Source organism: Varanus komodoensis, unplaced genomic scaffold, assembly GCF_004798865.1.
Source record: "Varanus komodoensis strain SLA01 unplaced genomic scaffold, ASM479886v1 scaffold1, whole genome shotgun sequence".
NCBI lineage: Eukaryota > Metazoa > Chordata > Lepidosauria > Squamata > Varanidae > Varanus > Varanus komodoensis.
In genome coordinates this window covers 31,116,447-31,133,508 of record NW_025335268.1, presented here as the reverse complement: position 1 = coordinate 31,133,508, position 17,062 = coordinate 31,116,447, and the positions used below count along the sequence as shown (strand labels likewise).

General features: G+C 44.9%; 1 protein-coding gene across 2 annotated transcripts in view; it reads right to left on the bottom strand.

Annotated features, from left to right (window-relative positions):
* Positions 1 to 16,567, bottom strand: part of PDE10A (phosphodiesterase 10A) — a 275,032-nt gene extending 258,465 nt beyond the window's left edge. For both annotated transcript variants that reach the window (XM_044421393.1, XM_044421421.1), the window contains exon 1: positions 16,287 to 16,567. The gene's annotated coding sequence lies outside the window, so the exon portion shown is untranslated. The remainder of the gene's footprint in view (positions 1 to 16,286) is intronic.
* Positions 16,568 to 17,062: the final 495 nt, after the last annotated feature.

Genomic DNA, 17,062 nt, shown 5'->3' with positions numbered 1-17,062 from the left:
CGCTCCCCAGAGAGGTTCGCCTGGCACCAATGCTTTAGTCCTTTCAGCTCCAGGCAAAACCCTTTTTATTTTCCTGTTATTTTAATGTTTAATTAATTTTATTGGGGTTTTAGTATATTAATGGGCAGATGCTGTGGGGCTGTTCTGTTTATTTATTGTAAGCTGTCCCAAGACATTCTGTAGGGGATGGGATAGAAACGTTTTAATAGATAAGAAAATAAATAAAATATTTTCCAGACAGTTTAATAATTGGTTTTATTCTGTATCATTTCAAAGGTAGTAAAATTTATATATTGTTTTAACTTATCACCCCTTAATTCTCAGCTGTCTCATGTACCTGTATACTTCTGTTCCATTGTTGCTATTTCACTCAGTAATTTTTTACTCAGTAATTCATTGTTACAAATTGCTTTATTGCAATCCACCTAGACAGACCGTTGAAGCTAGGAGTACAGAATACAAGTTTAACAAACAAATAAATAAAATATATTGGAAGAAAGTGCCCACAAAAATGCATATATTCATGAAAATGACATTAAAATGGATATATTACTAACATTACTTTCAAAAATGTGTGAATTAGACAAAACTGCACACAAAAATGTGCCTGGTTGGAGAAATACTGGCAGAAATGCACATGAATTTTCATGGAAACTTTAAAAAAGAAAATCCTGAACCAACCTGAAGACTGAAAAACATGAGCAAGACTGAAATGGAGAGATGTGTCCATCTATGCTGACAAGACAACTTAGGACACTCATGATGACTATGAAGAATCTAGCAAGCCACATCTTCTCTTTCTTCCAAAACCAACCAGAAGCAATTCCTCTTCAGGAATGAACACACACAGACACACAGCATTCCTTACCTGAATACCTGCTGGTCTTCAACCTCGTTCCAGATCATGGACAGTCAGGATTAAGAGCAACATGGATATTGCAGAGTCTGTGCCAATGACAACCAGAATGCTCGCTTCTCAAATCAGCATCTTTGTTTTTAGTTTATACCAAAGTTGCATCCTCTGATGTGGAAGGTATGCTCCCATTATCTGAACAGCAAAATATTCAAATGCTCAGATGTTCTCCACCCAGTTCCCTTCAGAATCTGGGTAGGCACACATGCCAGGTCATGGTGGTTTCTTGTGCAGGATTGTCTATTGTGTTCTCTAAACCCTGTTGTGGCAGTTCAGCATGATACAGTTGGTTTTTAGAGACCACGATAAGAAACAATGGTCTGTCCTATGGGTTCCATGCTTCACCATGGTTTCTTTGGTTGTCTGAATCTAGCATTGTGCTTTTCGTGATCCTGGGGCACAGCTACCACAGGCACTTCTGGAAAGAATGGCAGCCTAAAGAGCTGTTCCAGACACCCCAGGATGGGATTGAATTTCAACTGTAGGGAGTTTATTTTATTTATTGATTGATTGATTGATTTATATCCTGCCTTTTTCCTACAAAGGGCTCAAGGCAGCTTACATCTCCTCCTCCATCTTATCCCCACAACAACCCTGTGAGGTAGGTTGGGCTGAGAGTCTGTGACTGACCCAAAGTCACCCAGTTGGCTCCATGGCTGAGCAGGGACTAGAACCCAGATCGTCTGAGTCCCAGTCCTGTGCTCTTAACCACCACACCACACTGGCTCTCAGTTAAAGGATATAGAGGGAGAGATGACAACAGAGGGAAGACTAAGTGAGGAGGGTAGAAACCATACTACCACAGAAACCTTTTGAGTATGTATGCATGTACGTATATATGTATGTATGTATTTGGTTCTAAGTTGTCTCTGACTAAGGGCAACACTATGAATGAATGCCTGTCCTTTGCAGTCCAGTTCAGCCCTTGTAATTCCATGGCTGTGGCATCCTTTATGGATTCAACTCATCCCATGTTTGGTCTTCCTCTTCTCCTTCTTCCTTCAACTTTCCCTAGCATGGTTGTTTTCTCCAGCGAGTCTTGCCTTCACCTGATGTGTCCAAAGTACAACAGCCTCAATTTTGTCATGTTTACTTCCATTCTAATTTGATCTAGGATCCACTTATTCATCTTCCTGTTGGCCCAGCATATTCACAGAGCATTCCTCCAGCGCTGTGTTTAAATGCATCTTTTTCCCCCATCAGTTTGCTTCACTGTCCAGCTTTCACACCTGCACATAGTGATCAAAACTACAACAGTGTGGAACTTGGTCTCCAGTGAAACATTGTTGCACTTGATGATCTTTCTCGGTCTTTCATTGCTGTCCTTTCAAATCTCAGTCTTCCTTGAATTTCTTGGCTGTAGTCTCCATCTGAACTGATGGTTGAGCCAAGATATGTAAAATCTTTCACAATTTCAATTTCTTCATTCTTGACAGTAAAGTTCTGCATTTCTCCCATAGTGGTAAGTTTTGTATTCTTAATGCTCAGCTGCTGTCCTACTTTTGCACTTTCTTTTTACAGTTTCATCAAGTGTTCTTTCAATAATTGCTGCTTTCTGCAACATACCATCTGCATAGCTTAAATTACTGATGTATCTTACACCAATTTTTACTCATCCTTCTCCTGATCCGAATCAGTCTTTCCTTATGATTCTTTTATATTTTTTATTTATTCTATATTGTTAATTTTAATTTTATATTGTTATTTTTGTATTTTATTGTATTTTATTGTGTTGTAAGCCGCCCCGAGGCTTCGGCAAGGGGCGGCATAGAAATGTTTTAATAATAATAATAATAATAATAATAATAATAATAATAATAATAATAGTTCTGAGTACAGATCGAACAGATGGAGAGATAAAACACACCCTTGTCTGATGCCTTTGCCTATGGGAAACCATTCTGTTCCTCCATATTCTGTCCTAGCCATGGCTTCTTTGCATAATGCAGGATATGGGTCAGAGCAATCAAGTGCTGAGCCACACCCATTTCTTTCAGAATCATCCATAGCTTCTCATCACCCACACAGTCAAAGCCTTGAGACTGGCTTGCATACAGCAGGATCGTATGCATTGATAGCCTTCTCCTCTATGTATGTGTCCATCTCAAATGGTGGCCAGCATTATATCTTGAGGAAATGACATAGTTTAACCAGTTTAACGATGCACTGCAGAAAGGAGTACTTTCCTTTATCTGTCCTGAATCTGGGTTCTAGTATAATGAGAGACGAATGTCTTCCTCTCTGCTTTCTCCATACCATGCATAATTTTATCATTCATGTCTCTCCTTACTTTCTCCCCCCCCCCCGCCGCTTTTTCTTTCCCCCTCTATGTTAGAGTCCCAGAGGTTGTATCTTTCTTCGTAGGGGGAATACGTCAGCCACTCGTACATTTTTGTTGCCTATTTCCAAACTTTTTCAAATTTTACAAAAGGTTTTTTTTTTTTAGGTGAAGTAACAAGAACAGTATTTTAAATGTGGTCAAAATATAGATTTGTGTAAAGTGGCTATGATTTCAGCAGTCTTAATTTTTATTCCTTTTCTTATTACACCTAGCATGGAATTTGCACACTGCCTTTGACCTTCTCAAAGATCTGTCCACCACAACTCCATGATCTTTCTTTGTAAGTCACTGCCACCTCAGGTAGCAGGAGGCTATATGTGTTGGGATTTTTCCTCCCAGCATGCATCACTTCATGCTTGCTCACACTGAGCATCATTTACAGTTTCTATATATGCAAGTATTTCCTCATACACAATATCCAACTGCATCTTGGGAACTGCTGTATGGAATCATGTAATGCATCACCTTGATTAATGCACTTCTTAAATGAGTCTAAAGAACTGCAAGAGTTCAGAGAGGCTGCCAAACGATTTAATAATCTGTTAGAACCAAAGGTAGAAATGTTAGATGACAAAAAAAGTTCTTAGTATACACTGCAAGCAAAGGACTGTTGGTTTTTCAAAGTTAATCATTTGTTTTTTCGCTTTAAGTAGATTTTATACTCAGGATTTCAACAATATCAGTTCAGCCATATTTTATGATTTCCCAGAGAACTGAACTGCACAAGCCATGCAAGTATTTCTCCTGCTTCCACATTTTAATATTATCGGAGCTTGTATTTTAGTCAGCAGCTGTCACACTTGCCTCTCAGTGACTCAGCTCCTTTTCTCAGAATGAGAAGGAAGAAAGAAAAGTCACATAAGGTAAAAGTCTCAAATGCAGACAATGTGCAGTACGTGAATCTCCTTTTCACACTAAAAACTTAAAAAGCAGCACAAGGTGCTGTGGATAAGAGGTTTTAAAAGAAAACCAAAAGAGAGATGTTTTCTAATGATGCACTCTAGAATTTATTCAAATTACTGTATCTTTCTTTTTGGACTTATCCAAGTAGGCACCATTCAATAAAGAGTTCTGGTAGTCTGAATACAGGTATTCTGTTTGTTTGTTTGTTTGTTTGTTTGTTTAAAAACCACATGCACATTCTCAGCCCAGTAAGGCAGTGACTGTAAGAGGGTGCTTCTAGATAAGATTTTTATTGAGCAATCACTTTGCCTTTTTCATCCAATTTGGAGGCAGTCCAAACAATACATTATCCATTTCTAACCTTCTCATGTTTTCCCTTGGCTCCTTCCATCACCCCAAACTCTCTGCTAAGGAGGCAAAAATGGAACAGTTTCACAATACCTTCTGACTGGTCATATTAGGACCCCCCACCTGGGAGCATCCTTTGACTACATCAAGTAATACTGTAATAAAACCAGCATCGTCCATTAGAAACAACAAACTACAGCCCTCAATCTTCAACAAAACAAAAAACCCAAAGATGCCACTTTCTGCAATGGCCCATTTGCTTTTGGGACAGAAAAAGTATTCTAAAGGTCTAGCTAAGGATTGCAGCTTGGAGCCACATCAGTGAAGGCCCTGAGACCAAGCAAACCTAGTTTCTAATTCTGCAAGCGTGATATGCTGCTGTCTTTTGGTTACATTCCCAACAGACTGCTTAACCTTCTGTCCCTTTCAGACCTCTCTGTCATTCTACTTGAGCACACATGCACAGAGTTAAGTGAAATTTTAACTGGAATGGAAGAAAGGAAAAACAAATCTTTTTTTTTTTTTAAATAAAGAACATTTCTCTGGAGAGTTTTAGCCCAGCATATCTCTTTGTGCCTTCTCTACATGACAAACCTTTGTTGGCTTTAGACCAGTTTAGCTGGCATGGGTTCCCTCCCTCAAGGGAATCTGATAATAGGATAGTAATTGTTGAGAGTCCCCTGTTAAAAATGGGGGAGGGGGAGGAAAGTGAGCTGATCGGGACCAGGGACCTAACCTGGCCTTCTGGGACTCCCCAGAGGTCCATGCCACCCTTCCCTGCCAGACGTCCTTTCCCTCTGTCCCTCTGTCCACCCATTGTTTGGAGGTTTCCTTTTGTTCACGTTTAACTCAATTCTAAAAGGATAAATGCCTCTGCCATGCTTTGCTACTGCATCTGCCATTATCTTTTGCATTTTGGCCCTGTCCCATGAGCCCTCCAGCCCCATTGACTGGTATGTGGACCCCAGAGTTTCCCGGACTCTGAATGTAGCCCATGGACTTGAAGAGGTCCCCTCGCCCTGCCAAAACCAACAGCAACCCCTATAGGCATGCATCCAAGCCAGGAATCTCATCCTTTACCATCTACATGAGGCAAACCAGGGCCTCTCACACACCACACAGCATTTGTAATTTTCCTTATAACCCAATTTGTGTTACGGGAAAACAAACACAGAGTTAATTGAGGTTAATTGAGCCCAAGTGTTTGGGCTGTCTGGAAGGTAGAGAGTGAGAAAAACAGAAAGGTTGCACACAAATCTGCAAAATTCAAACCTTGGTCAGGGGACACATATTGTATTCACTTTGCTGAAGGTAAGTAGGGTTGGGCCTCAGCAGTGCTTGGCTGGGAGGCTGCCAGGGAATTCCACGTAAGTCACCATAAGCTTCAGGATGGAAGAAAAGCAGCATAGAAGTGTGCTAAGCAATATTTAAAAAAAAAGGAACCACAACAGCATCCCTGATCTTCAATTCTCCTGCAACAATTCCTATTATCAGAGTTCCAGACCAACAGAACTGAAGTGCGCCGGGTGAGAGAAGGCCATTCCATGCCAATATATTCCTGTTGAGTCTACAGTGTTTATCCTGAACACTCACATTGATAGCACCAATTACCAGACCTCATTATGCAGCCATAAAGACATTATTTTTAATTTTAATTTACTAGATTCAGTTAATCAATTGTATGCGGTTTTCTACTTCGGGGAATCCATTGAATGATTTTATTAGAAGATGGTAGCAATTCAACCATGTCATCACCACCACATTTGTATCCTTCCCTGCCTCCCATGAGCTCACAGTGCTGTAGGGTGGCCACATGTCCTGTGCTACAGAGGACAGTCCTCTATTTGAAAACGCCCTCCATGTGCAGGACTGACCAATCCAAATCTGGTTTCAAGATCAAAAGCCATACTCAGGGAAAGCGAGAAGGGCCCTTGAATGTACCTGTGAACACCTGGACAGCAGAGTGAGCAGGGCTCACAACTGACCCAGCCACGGGGCAGTGCCCTGTGTAAAATGAATTAGATTGCTATTTCAGTTACAAAAAAATGTGTCTAAAATTATGTCTAAGTTTGCATTTATACAAATGCAATATATAATTTTGAATATGTGAGTCTGATGCAAATATGCATCACATTTGTCTTGTGGGGGGATATGAGAATGGCCACCTTAGGATGATAATATTGGAAGAGTGTCAGGCTTCCATGTTTGGTAACGAACTGAGCTGGAGCTCCCTTGTTAAAGTCCAGTGCTTTAACCACTGAACCACTGAGTCAAATTATATCTAGCACTAGGAGAGGAAAGGAGCCCTATGGAAAATGCCTTGAGGGATATCTGGGATGATGCTCTGGAACCTTTGTGATGGAAGCACAAAGGCTGAAATTCTAGCCCAAGCAAGCCATCTATTTGGCATGTAAATGCCAATAGCAGTGGATTGGAGGCAGCATTGTGCCAAGAAGCTATTGTGAAAAGAGGGCCACTTGTTTCTGCAGGCCTGGACAGACAGTCCATTCACCTGGGGAGATACAATAGTGTTGATTCTAATAGTAACAGGTGAGTAACTGCCCTGTCCATTATCATGCTGGAAGACCTCCTAGTGATGGATTATTCCCACCCACAGCAAGCTAAGGGCTAAGACAAACATTATTTGAAATCCACATCTAGCATGCATACTTTTTAAAATGATTAATACATTCTGAGGGAGGGGGTCATTTTGTGGGGCATTTGTTTGCCCTTTTGATTGTGGCTTCATCCACCACTAGAAGGCACATACAGAGAGAGAGCATCTTTGAAATTTAATTCGGCCCTTGGACTGCAAGGCGTTCCCCACCCCTGCCATAAGCAGGCATCCAGATGGCGTCAGGACAGAGCTTCCTGAACTACTGTGCTAGGTACTTGCAGCACTGACTCAGTCTGCCAGTCTGAAGCCTGGTATTTGCTAAGCTCCTTCACAGTCACTTTATGCGTTATGGTTTTTCTGGTTCATGCTTAAAATAGAATTCGAGTGGCAGCAGGGCAAGCACCACAAAATGGGCATCGCCTCTGTCCAGATGGAAGTGGAATGAGGAGGAGCAAAGGACACTCAATGAGCAGTTCCTACACTCTTCAAAATGGGTCCTATGCCTCTCGATGATACTGCATCCATGTTTTAGATTTTATGCTGGCTTTATCATGTTAAATATTCAATTTCGTGTATATCGCCCTGGCATCTTCTTTTGGATAAAGCTACAGTTTAAAAACAAGCTGCCTCATAAGTAAGATAAGTATCATTTCTCACTGTACTTCTCAGTCAGGCTTGTAAGACCTGGCTGGAGATTATGAGAGTTCTGATCCAACATATCCCTTCGTATCTAGAGAGCGGAAAGCTGGAGGTGGCTGCTGGAAGTCAACAGGTGCAATATCCAGCCTTGATCCACTCACGTATGGATTTGAGACAAGAAGTAATCTAAAGTTGCCCTAAAGTGCCACCTCAGTTTCTTGTATAAGCAGGGATTCATGACCAGGACTGGGCAGACACGAGCAGGTGAGCAGATGGAATGCCTTTGCATTGTCTACTACACCATTTTTCTGGTTCATGTAATGCAAGCCTCCCAACAGAAGTAAGATTAAGATACTTCACTCCAGTTTGTGTGATTTATTCCTGTGATATAATTTTGCTTTATACAACAAGCTTCTACTTGCCAGCAACAAGGTCACTGATCTCTTGCTGCAATACGTCTTATCTAGTCCCAAAGTAGATTGATCAATCTGGACATGAATATTTCCTTCTGTCAAACAATTCCTTATTTTTTCAAGTTCTACTAAAACAGATTTCTTTAAAAATTCCTATTAATTATGAAATTCCTGAGAAAATATGTGCCCTACTTACAGTTCAGGCCTGTGGACAGTGCTGGACTCCATGATAAAGTGGATGCATTGCTAAGAGAACCTTTGCATTTAGCATGTGCATTAAAAACAAAAAAAATGAAGTCACTGGGGTTGAGGGATAGAGACTGATGATTATCAGGATTGCAAAAGGTGAAGCAACTACTTGCATTGGGAGGAAATCTTCCCTCTCCTTCCTCATTTTCCCACAGATTCCCTCCTTGGTTCTGGCAAACTGGCTACTGTACCTACTGCTTGTGGTGTTTGTGAATGCCAGATCAGTTTATAAGAAGATCTCAGTTATTCATGATATGACCATGGATGAGTCAGCTGACCCTATTGTCATGGTCAGACCACTTGTGAAATTTTGTCTCATGGTGCTAGCAACTCTGGGCAGAGGTGGTGGGGCAGGGGGAGCGGGGGAGAGTCAACCTTAATATAGGCCAGCCCTAAAGACTTGTGAAATCCAAGGCATCCCTGAATGCTTTGGGGGATTTTTCAGTAAGCAGAGCTGGTGATTCTGTTGACGTCCTTGCTACGCTACGGAATGACCAGGTACAACAGGCCTCTGATGGTGTTGCTCATGGGGTCATTTTCAGTTTTTGGAGTCTGAGGATGAGGACGCAGTGCCTGCATTTTCACCACTCACCACATGCTTTCTTGATCCTTGCCCTTCATGGCTTGCTTGACCTGGGGCTGGGGGGAGTCTCAGAGGATTGACTGGGGAGTGATGAGCCCCTCGTTGCACGATGGTGTGATCCCTACTGCCCTGAATGAGGTAGTGGCACAGTCACTCCTGGAAAAAAGCCCTCCCTGGATCCAGGGTTCTGTGCCAACTATTGGCTGGTCATAACCACTCTGTTCCTGAGCAAGGTGCTCAAGAGAGAGGTGACATCCCAGCTGCAAGTACTTTTGAATTAAACTGATGATCTGGCTCAATTCTTGTCTGGAATCAGGCCAAGTTTGGGGAGAGAACTGGCATTGATTGCCTTCATGATGACCTTCTTCAGAAGAGGGACAGGGCTGAGGTCTAATCAACTAAAGCTGAATCATAATACAAAGACCCTTTGGTTGGCAGTTCTGAAGTTGAGCAATTGGGCTGTTTGCCTGTTCCGGATGAGTTTGCACTCTGTCTGAAGAAGCAGACATGTTGTTTGGGGATGCTCCTAGATCCATCTCTGTCTCTGGAGGACCAGGTGACCTTGGTGGCTCAGAGTACCTCTTACCAACTTCAGATGATACAATTGTGCTGATTCCTGGACAGGGATAACCCAGCCATGGTGCTCCATGCACTGGTAGCCTCACAATTAGACTGATGCAGTACACTCTATCTGGTCTTTGGTCCTGGCTCAGAAGCAGAATGCAGCAGTGAAGGTGGTCGCCGGGACACCCAGGTATGTGCACATCACACCGGCACTAAATGAACGACACCAGTTGCCTGCTACATGAATCCAAGTCATGTTCAGGGTTATGCTATTGTTGTACGAAAAGACAGCTTGGGACAGGGTAACTTAGTAGATCACATGCCTTTATATACATCCAACCAATATTTAAGATTGTCAGAGGAGCCTTTGCTGTCATCCCAAAATTAATGGACTATCTCAACTGCAGATCTTCTCAGTAACAGCACCAGCCCTTTGGAAAACCCTCCCTTGTGTAGTTCAAGAAGCAGAAAACATGTTTCAAACTCTTCCCTGAAATGCACTTGTCCACCCCGGTTTTCCTGGGCTTGTAATTAAATTAACAACACTGCTCCATTTTAGTGCTCCTTGTGTTGCTCAGAATTATTGCTGTAATTAGAATTGTTTTTTAATCTTGTATTATCAGTGTATGCATATGTGAATCCCTTAGGGATGTTATTATATTTAATGGTATATAAGAATAATAAACAAACAAATTATACCATATACCCCATGGCAAGTCTATTATTTACATTCATCTGGTCAAAGTGTGACAAAACACTATGGGGCTGTAGAAGTGAAGGAACAGCCCACCATTTGCTGGTGGCCATTTAAATATTATGGAAAGCCGTAGCTGTCCATGTCATCAGAACCCAGGGACCATGACCTATGCAAAGGCGTGTTAATTCATAACCGCAGGATTTGGATGACATGACAAGCCATGGTCACAGCTTGAACATTCAAATACTGCCTGGCTTGCAGCATAAAAAGCCATGGTGGGCAGAGGTGCTTGTGAAAACCAAATCCATGTGTATAAGTAAGAAGCCTTATACCTAAAAACTGAACTAAATTTTGGACATGGCAGGGGGTGGGTAATCCATTTTTAAAAATAAAATTAATTTGAAAAAAAATGTAAATGTTTAATGCTGTAGTAAAGACTTGTCTACACAAGGATTGTATCACAGTCAATTTGAGAATGCACAACAAGTGCCACATATGCATATCCTACAACGGAGACATCCAGAGATCTGTAAAAGTCACATCGAGATTAGATTCCAGTAATATGCTGTACAGAATATTGCCTTTGGAAAGTCTCCATAAGCTTCATCTGGTCCAAAGTGTGACAGGAAGGGCGTAGGTGCCTGCTTGACTGCAAGGAAGTATTACAACAGCCACCACACTGCTTACCCGTTCATTTCTGCAGACAGTGTAAAGGTGCTGGCAGTCACCTTTCAAACACAACATAGCTTGGGTCAAAGCTAGCTAAAGAGCTCCCTGCTTCCTCCCATTGCGTTCTGCCTGCTCCCTACAGTTGAATGGGGAGGCCCATCACTGCACCGTGCCTATGCCTCATGCAAGGCTTCATGGGCAAGGAAGCCTTCTCTGTTGTTCTCCCTTCATCCCTTCATCAAAAAGTCATGTTGGTTCCCTCTCGTCTTCTTCCACTCCGAGGGGACCGTAGTCCCCTGGGTCCACCTATTTAAAAGAAAATAGAACAGCTTTTTGCTTTCCATCAGATGTTAATAGCTGATCCCATTTCATTTAGGCAGTTTAATCAGCTGCCATCATTTCAGGGTTTTAGCTCCTGTTAAAATGGCTTTCTTCAATATGATTATTTTGTGGTGGTGATGATGACGATGATGACGACAATAGTAATGACGTAAGCTGTCCTGAACATTGCTTGGGAGTGGAAAGGCAGAATATACATTTTCCAAAATAAAATTAGTAATGGCACATATTTTTAACTTCAGCAAAACTGCACATTTTTTGAAGAGGTGAAGATTTTGTTGTTGCAACATAGAACATGTCCATAAGAATCACTTCTATCACTTAACTCATTTTACCTGTTGTTAAAACTGGCTGATACAGAATTTCCCTTTTAATTTGGTATTCCAGATGAAAGAATAACCCATATCTCTGAATACCTAGCTTTTGTCTTGTTTTATAAAAAGAAATGTCTGAGCATCAAACAATCAGATGAGTCTTTTGTGATTACCCTTTGAGCACACAAATCTAAGTGTTAGGATCCATAAATATGCACTACTGGTATGCCTGACGTCCATCATTATCGTGTTCCTATATCAGTAGACACAATTGTCCCTTGCATAAAGTTTGGTTGTATTACAATTAAGCAGTAGTTCCCCTTAGAATTTCTTCTCCGGCTTGGAACATTAAGTGAGATTCTGTGCATGCCCCATCAGCACTTGGCAGATCAGGTGCCCAAAAGCCATCTGCTGTGGCACATTTGCAGAAGGCTAGCTTGCAGCAGTATGTTATGCCAAAGGCTTGTTCATACCACAGAAGGCAAAGATGCAAGGTGCATTGTGAAGTCAGGTATGAATTATGATGAATTGCTCATATACACGGTCTTACATACAGTCCAGCTGCAGCCTATCTTAGCTGAGTATGCTCTTGATTCATGACATACTGCACAGAATTAAAATGGCAAAACTTAGATCTGTTACTTCAACATCCAGCCTTCATCAATTCTTTTCCTGGAGAAAGGCTTTTTCTGGAGTTTTGCAATTTCCAGAAATTCTAGCAATATTAATAAATAAGATCACCTTTCTGAATTAAACAAAGCCAGAGGGATAAAAATGCCCCAGTTGGGTTAACATTTATGTATATGTCATTTCATTTGGTTAAATATTTCCATATTGACTAGGAAGCCTAATAAATATTGTGGTTCTGTAGAATACAACTGCTCTGTATATACACAGGAAATCACTTCAGGATAATCCATAGCTGTATTGTAAAGCTGATGTCAGCTAAGGAAAAATCACAATCATTACCTCACTTTCTCACACAAACACGTACGCACACATAAGGTGATATATTGTATACCCCAAACAGTCCATCAGCAAACACAACTCCTTGCCCTATCAACAAGAAAAATAGAAATGAAAATGCATCTTTAAAAAAAAACCAGTCTGTTACGTCAAGCCAGAAAAGCATTCTTAGTCAATATTACAGTATCAAAGCAGATGCATTACTTTGGATTGGAAAAACTTAACATCGGTGTGCAAGCCCAGTGGGTTTGATTGAGCTTCCAAATATTTCTGGGATAGAAATGGTACTTCATCTGCTCTCTGAAATGAGTGCATCAGGCTTAGAACATGCCATTCACAGGCAGTGGGTACTGCGCATGCATCCATGCATCCAGTTATTTCTGCACTGCCCAGGATAAAACAGTGCTGAGCTGATGCATTCCAGGTGTGGAACCCCTGGGCTGCAACGGACCAGCAGCCTTCTGAATCTCTGAAAAAGGCATTCAGGACCACACACATTACCTTGACAGCAGAGCAAAAGAAAGGTAATCACCCCCAATTAATCATTTGCGAAATCAAAGTATAGTGATCGCTCAATATTTTCACTTTCTCTGTATTCCTGAAAGAATGAAGGTGCTCTTGAAGCAATGTTCACCATTACATACCCATTACATACACTACATTACATAGGATCTGGAGGAGAGACTCTTAAGACACACATTTGGTTTTAAAGCCTTCACGCTTGCACCACAGCATCAGGGAGCTTCCATATGTACCATTAGTAACCCAGTGCCAATGGCACTTCATTGACAGACCAGCTGGCAAAGCTATGTTCAGTGTAAAAGGTCCCCTGGGTTAGGATCAGGCAAAAATTGCTAATTCCCAAGGGGGAAAAATTCAACTCAAAATCTGTTACAAATTGCAAAAGCCTGCATAATTTATGCATATAAAGTCAGAATTTTCTGCAAGTAACTCAAGCTATTTTCACAGATAAATGACCCTAGGGTGGGGAGAATGGATTTCATTATCTGAATGCTAAGGGACTAGAAATCTAAAGCACACCAACCCTCCAACAAGACCATCCAAAGCAAATGGTGTGGACGCCATGACTGCGTCATTTAAAGAACTGGACTGGATGCACAAAAAAACAGGAGAAAAGCCCGCATTACACCAACGCCCCAGCGGCACTGCCATGGTGAAGGCTGGACTTCACTAGTCCAGGTGTCAGCAGCAACACTGGATCCTCAACATCTCAAAAGAAAGGACCAGCAACTCCATATTGGATGACATACATAAATTCCCTCTCTCTGTCAGCTCTAAGTTGGGGTGTGGTGGGGGGGGGGGAGTTGCACCTGCTACAGCAAAAGCACCATCTCAATCCTGTCCTGGGAAGAAATATCAGTGGCTGGCGGGACACGGCCACACAGCCCAGGGTCACCCATTTGACCTTCACAATCACCCCCAACGGGCTGGACCCCATCCTCCCAATGCATCATTTCCCTGCATCATAATCATCAACCCTGCAACACGGTGGTTGCATTGAATTAATTCTAGGCCCAGGTAGACAGAGTAAGCAAGAGAGGGAGAGAGCAAGAAACTGCCAGGAGAAGTGAAAGAACAAAAGCCCAACCACTAATCCCCTATCACCTGGAGTTGAGGAGAGCGGATACATTTTCCTCTCGTACCTGTCCAGCTTCTGCATGGGTGTTAAGGCACATAAGGGCAGTTTCTCTCTCACACACACACGCATACACAGGAAGTAAAAATCGAAACCCCAAGTTCCCCCAAGAAGAGCACTAGGAGCCTGGATAAGACACAAGTGGCACACCAGCAAAGCTAGGGAGGGGGCTGCTAAGGAAAGCAGGGATGAGACCCCCTCCAACACATGCACAGATCTCACTCCCCCAGTTCCCGACACATCGACCTGCTCTGCACAATGTATTCCCAATGGCCGAGATAGGAGGCAAGGCATACACACGAGCACCATACGCATCTGAAATAAGAAAGAGTCTGGGGAGGCAATGAATCAGCCAGCCTGAAGCTTCAGTCCGCCAACTGATCGATCGATCGATCGATCGGTTCCCCCCCCCCCATTCTGCCCCCCACGCCGGCCTTTCTACCCCTCCCCCAGAAGTTCAACAGTGACTCCAAAACCATACGAGACCCCGGAAGGTCCCGGCTGGAGGTTCTCTGGCCTGAAGCCTGGCAGCCTCGGAGGTGACCTCACCGGCCCCAACACATTCCACCGTTGGGATCCCCCCAGGCCAACCCCCTCGGGCGACGGCGGGCGCTTCGGGGGCCCCCTACCTTGCTCATCGCTGTCCCCCAACTGGGTTTTGGGTTCCTCCTCATGGAGGCCGGATCCTCCCCCTTCGGGGGTTTTGCGTTTCTTCGACATCTGGACGGTGTTTGGGAGTTGAGTTTTCTCTTTCCCCCCTCCTCACCCTCTCTCTCTCTCTCTCTCTCCAGGGAGATGAGGGAGGGAGAAAGAGAGGGAGAAAGAGAGAGACGCACGCCAACCACCGCGGATGGAAAGGAATCGCGGCTTCAAAAGAGGGGAAGAGACTTTGGAGTGGCTGGAGAGCGAGGAGGAGGCAGGGACTTCGAGGAGCAATCCTACAAATCACAACCCCATCCGTGCAAGCCCCACGTCTGAAGAGGGTTGCCTGGTTATAGGAGCTGCCCCCACCTTCTCCTCCCTCCCACCTCCCACCCTCATTCAACTAGTAGGTGGCGGAGGGGCGAAATGAAGAACGTGGGCAATGGATGGGGCAGGCCTGGGGGTGGGTTGAAAAGAAAGCCCCCTGCTCCTTTTCATCAGATGCGAACTGCTGCCTGTGGAGGCGGGCAGAAGAGAAGACACCATTGCAAATATAGTTGGAGAACAGAGCAAGGAAAGCCCAAATGCGGGGTCCTTGTCGACGGCTGTGGATAGGGCTGGGGGTTAGGGAAACGGGTGTTTCTAAGGCTCCTGGAGCAGCCAAGTCGGGGGGGGGGGGGGTGATGCCGACAGCGGCAAAGCTCCGTGCTGACAGAAACCTCCCAGGCGCCGTGCGAGGGCTGGCTCGCCGGCAGGGGGTTCCGTGCTTTGGGAACCGGGATGAGAGGCGGCGGGGTGGGCCGGGAGAAGTTCACAGAAGGGAAACGAGAGCAGAAGGCAGCTCTTTTCTGCTGGATTTCGTGTATGTGAGGATGACACGGGCGGGGGTGGGGGGTTGCATTGCCTGCTTTTGCTCGCCTCCTCCTAGCCCGGTAAGTTGCGCCCTGGAGCCGCAATCCTAAACTGCGGTCCTAGCCTTAGGCTGGAATCCACCCACCTGGAAGTAAACCCCAGGGAGCTCAGTAGGGATCACTTCCGAGTGGAGCCTTGTATAGAGCAGCACTGCCGGCGAGACGCACACGCCGGATCACCTGGGCTCCTCGGAGCCCGTGCGGCTGATGCTTCGGAGCCGGCTGGAGAGGTCCAGGTGTAAACCGAAGTTTGCACCCTCCGTGGCGAAGGGACGGACCCCTGCGGTCACCTGGTCTCTCGCGCGCTCTCACTGCCGCACAAACCCACGCATACCTTTGTAACCTTTTCCATTCCAGACTGGGCGTGCATCTCAGGCACACGCACGCTCGCGCGCGGCTCCTCCAAGTCTGGGACCGTCTCTCCGCGCCCCCTCGCTTCCCCTTCTGCCTCCCTTCCCCTGGCCCTACTTTGCACCCCTAGCCTGAGCGTCCTCCCCCACTTTCTTTGCTTAACAACTTACCCCCAAAACTACGCAGCAAGCTGGGTCTCAGCTGTTCCGCCCTCAAAGGCAAGTTTGAAAGAAAGAGCGTGCTGCGCGTTCAGTCCTGATGACCCAAAGGGGACGAGACGGGCGTCAATCGCCGCAAAAGCGGCTGGAGTTCGGGGTGCTCTTAAGATCCCCCCGCACCCCAGGTCCAGCCCCCTTCCCAGTTGCGCTGATGCCAACGAAGAGAGCGTCCTTCCTCTCCAAGACTTGCGAAGCATCCCGCGCGCAGCAGCTCTTCCTGGGAGCGCGCATCCAAGGGCCCCCGAGCGGCCGGACCCCGGCCCGCCCGCCCGCCCGGGGACCCCTGGGCAGTCTGCTCAGCGCCCGCGCTCCCGCTGCCCCGCGGATGCCGAAATCAGCCGCGTTCATGACTTGCTTCCTGTCTGTTTCTTCTGAAGGGGCACAACGGGGCTGTGCAGATCCCTCTGGAAAGATCGGTCCAGCCCCGGGCTGGTGGTGCATAGGATCTGGAGGAGAGACTGTCAGGCTGCGCGGAAGTTACAGAGTTTTCCTTCGGCGCAAAGGGGGGGGCCGAGGGGTTGGCCGCATCTCACGTCCAACAGGAGGCAATGACGTGTGTAGCTTCATTGCTATAACAGCGCCAAGGCTGCAATTGGCATTCATTGAAATGATAAGGGCGCTCAGACGTAAGCAGCCTGGACCTTTCAGCAAGACACTTCGAAGCCAAGACGATTTGCAACGCAAACACACACTCGCCTCCTTCCCAGAACAAATGCAGAGCGATTCTG